Genomic DNA, 5000 nt, shown 5'->3' with positions numbered 1-5000 from the left:
CTGAAAATTCCTTTTTTTTTTTTTGGTAAAAAGCCAAATAAGAATGAAGCTTTTTTTGTCTCACGCACCTTTGTGTTTACAGATAGTACAAATGGATGACTTGGCAGTTGTGTAACGATGATGTAAGTGGATTATTTATATACAAAGATATCTTTGGCGTACCTATATTCGTGTAAATCTTGATGTGTTTGTGTGAGTGCTCGCAAATGTATGCTGGCATTTATTAGTAACCTTAATTAAACTTACAATCTAAGACCCTGAAATCACCGCAAAGGCGAATTTCCGAACATTACATTGTTCACATAATAGATACATTCAGTCTTTGAGTATATGTATACACAGTCCTTAAAATTACGAAATTCCAATTCCACGAAACCCGTGGAATATATACATCGACCTATGAATATCATATGTTATATATTGATAGGTTAGATAGCATACTGACAGTTACCGAACACTGACCTTGTTATCCAGCCATGACAGTCTCACGGCCAAGTCATTTTATTGATTAATCCACTTACTCATATTCGTATCAAATCTCCAGTCGCATCGTTTGGTCGACATTACTCAAAAAAAAAAGAAAAAAAAAAGAAAAAAAAAAGGACTAGAAGCTAATCGCAAGTACACGATTCCTCTACGATCTCCGGGAGTGTGGCGTTCCGAATCCCTACAAGCCATATTGTCTTCAGTACATCACAGCCTAAACTAGAAGCAGTCCACCCCCTCCTGCCGGCGCCGCCTGTATAGCTTCTTGTGATTGGCCGCGGTCACGAAGCCAGGTACCGAAACTGGGCGTCATCGGACCTGCAGAGACAGGCAAACGTTCACTGCTCTGGACTTCAGGGATGGAGGGGGGGGTCAGTTCATCGCACTAGCGCTGGAAGAGAGTAGTGAAAGGCTGCTCTTCCCATGTTCGTTCTCTTCTTCTCCGTTGGTGTCGTTCTCCTCTGCTGTGTGTCCTCCTCCGTTCGCACCTGCTGTGGTCGCCCCCTCTCCTCCCCTCTCTTCCTCTCCGCACGAACCTGCGTGCTCCGTCCTCAGATGGCTCTCTCCTCCTCTCTGCGGTCTTCACTCTCTAGTCTTCTCTCTTCTCTCTTGTCTCTCTCTCTCTCTTGTTGTCATCTTATGCTTTATTTATCGCGTCGATTTCTTCTCCGGCTCTCTCTCCTATAGAGTGTTTATATCATATTTAGTAACCCTTTTAACAGACGCCTATTCTTTAAAATCCGGCTTAGTCTCTCCTGTCTTCTATTTTCGCTCTCTCGTTTCTCTCTATCTCTATCTCTTCTTACCTTTCACACTACCAATCTTCACTCCAGCTACCTCTTCCCATGCCTTCATTACGACTCATATCTTTCCCTTACACCCCCCCTTCTAACAAACCACACTAACACATGTATACAGAACGCTGACACGGACGTCACTATTAGGCTTTAAAATTAATTCCTTATCATATTCCTACATCTGATCCATGAAAGCGATGTGTGAACGTGATTTTGGCTATCAATCGCTATCAGAGAGGAGAGAGGAGAGAGAGAGAGGAGAGAGGAGTGAGTGAGAGGGAGAGAGAGAGGAGAGAGAGAAGGAGAGAGAGAGAGAGAGAGAGAGAGAGGAGTGATGAGAGGAGAGGAGAGAGGAGAGGGAGAGGAGGGAGGAAATGAGAGATCAAAATATATAGAAAAAGTAATAATATGAGCAATATAAGAAATGAAAGATAGAGAGAGAGAGAGAGAGAGGATGAGAGAGAGAGGGAGATAGTGAGAATAATGTATACTATATTATATATTATATAATAATATAATAATAGAATCTATATCTATATAAAAGGAGAGAAGAGGGAGAGAGAGAGAGAGGAGAGAGAGAGAGAGAGAAGAGAGAGATGAGAGGATGAGAGGAAGAGGAGAGAGGAGAGAGAGGAGAGAGAGAGAGAGAAGAGAGAAGAGAGAGAAGAGAGAGAGAGAGAGAGAGAGAGAGAGAGAAGATGAGAAGAGAGAGAGAGAGAGAGAGAGAGAGAGGAGAGGAGTGATGAGAGAAGGAGAGAGGAGAGAGTGAGTAAACGAAATGGAAGAAAGGTAGATATATGAGTGATACGAGGAGAAGATAGGAGGAAAGAGGAAGAGAGAAGAAGATAGAGAGAATGAGATTATAGTAATATTTAATGATTCTAATAAATAATTATATAATGAGGAGAGAGAGAGAGAGAGAGAGAGAGAGAGAGAAAGAGAGAGAGAGAGAAAGAGAGAGAGAGAGAGAGACAGAGACAGAGAGACTAAAGTCTGGATTTTAACAAATCTGCGTGCTGTTAAAAGTTTTACCAAATATTGATATAAATCATTCTATCAAAATACAATGCAACTGCGAATACACGTTAATAAAAACGGCATAAACAAATACAGAGCCGAAATAATATCAATAAGTAAAAAAAAAACAAAAACACACACACACACACACGAAACAATTGCAATGAAATGAATTTTACATTTCATTGTAAATTTTCATCCTCTCCGTTAACTCTCCCGTCTCATAAATGATTTCTTTCTCATCAGTTTAAACAGTCGGCATCCTTCTTTTTTATGTATCAAAATACGATACGATAAAAAAACTCTCCTGTGTGATTTTTATGTTATCAATGATTGCAGTGCATCTTTTACTTTCATTCTACACATATTTTCCATTCGCTTGTCCATATTTCCGATATCTACATACTCATTGACATACGCACGCACACGCACACACACACACACACGCACACACACACACACACACACACACACACACACACACACACACACACACACACATACACGAACACACACACTCACTCCTCTCCCCCTCCACACACACTCCCACAAACCTCTCCCCATCAACCTCCCCCACACACTCCCACATACCCACATCCCCTCCCATCAACCCCCACACACACCTCTCCCCCTCCACACACTCCCACACACACCAACCCCCTCCCCCAACACACATCTCCCCCCAACACACACACACACTCCTCACCTGTGGTAATGCCCGGGGAGGGTAGCAACACAGGTGAGCGTAGCCTGCCCATCGAGATTGAAATGTGCGGATCTCAGCTGGAATTTGAGTTCAGAAGTGCGTGGTAAGGAGTCCATTGGATCCTGATGCCCTATGCCCATACTCATCCCCAGGCTTATGTCCATATCCATGTGCCTTTTGTGTTCCGGGCTGAGCATCCGCGAATGCTGGGAGGGAATCTGTGGGTGGAGAGAGAAGGGAAGGGTTAGGTGTTATGGTGTTTAATGGGAGAGTTAATGCTGGGATTGATGATTGATTTGTGGGGAGGATGGGGATGGGGATGATGATGATGATGATGATGATGATGATGATGATGATGATGATGATGATGAGGATGAGGATGATAATGATGATGATGATGATGATGATGATAATGATGATAATGATAATAATAATAATAATGAAATAGTGATAATAATAATATGATAGCGATAGTGATAATAATAATAATAATGATAGCGATAGTGATAAAACTAACGACAACGATAATGATAATATTCTTAATAATCACAGAAGTGATAGTGATGATAATATCTATACTTGTAATTATAGTAATTATAATAATTTTAACAATACTAATAAGCATTATAGTGACATTGAAAGTAAACAGTAGTAAGAATAATGTTAAGAAAACAATATAATAGCAATGATACTACTAGTAGTAGTAGTTGTTGTTGTAGTAAAAGTAATGATACTACCATTACTATTACCACTACTACCACTACAGCTACTGCTCCTGCTGTTGCTACTAATAATGCAATACTAATAATGATAATAATTATAATTGGGATAATAATGAAGATAATAATGAGAAAGAAATAAGAATAATGTTAAAAGCAATATAAATGATAATAATGATGATAATAGAAATACTAGAAATAACAACAACAACAACAATAACAATAATAATAATAATAATAATAATAATAATAATAATAATAATAATAATAATAATAATATAATAATAATAATAATAAAAATTATTTTTAATAATAATATAAAAAAAAAATAAAAAATAAAAAAATAAAAAAATAAAAATAACGATAAGAAAAAAATAATAAAAAATAAAAATTGATAAAAATTAATATAATTAAAATAATAATAATAAAATATTAATAAAAATAAAAAAAAAAAATAATAGTAAAAATAATAATAAAAATAAAAAATAATAATGAAAAAAAGAAAAATTTAATAATAAAAATTAATAAAAAAATAAAAATAATATAAAATAAAAATTTAAAATAAATAATAATAATAATAAAAAAAAAATTTAAAAAATAAAAAAAAATGATAATAAAAATAATAAAAAACAAAAATTAAAATAATATAATAATAATTAATAAGAATAATAATAAAAAATAATAATAAAATAATAAAAAATAATAATATAACACCAAACTTAATCAAATCATCCATCATTTTAACTAATAAAATTATTTTTAATTCTTGTTTTTAATATTTTTTTTATTTAAATTTTATTACTAACTAACTACTACTACTAATTATTATTAACTTTATTTTTTTTTTATTATTATTTTTAAACTACTTTTCATAGAAATTAAATTTTAATTTGATATATTATTATCATCATTATAAAATTTTGTTTTTATTTTTATTATTTTATTATTATTTTAATTATTTTAAATTTTTTGGTTTTTAAATTATTACCTTTATATTATTTATATTTTTATATTATTTATTTTTAAATTATTATTTTTTTTATTATCATTTTTAAAAACCTTTAAAAAAATTTTTCGAATCGTCCCAATTTAAATTGTTGCTGTTTTCTTTATTATTATAGTTATCATCATTATTTTTGTTGTTATTGTTGGTATTATCACCATTACTATTATGATAACTATCATCATTATTGTTAAATTTCTTATTTATTACCATCATTACTAACATTATCATTATCATTTTTATTTGTATCATTACAATTATCAATTCATATA

The sequence above is a fragment of the Penaeus monodon genome, chromosome 5 (genome assembly GCF_015228065.2).
Source record: "Penaeus monodon isolate SGIC_2016 chromosome 5, NSTDA_Pmon_1, whole genome shotgun sequence".
Classification (NCBI taxonomy): domain Eukaryota; kingdom Metazoa; phylum Arthropoda; class Malacostraca; order Decapoda; family Penaeidae; genus Penaeus; species Penaeus monodon.
This window is presented reverse-complemented; position numbering follows the sequence as displayed.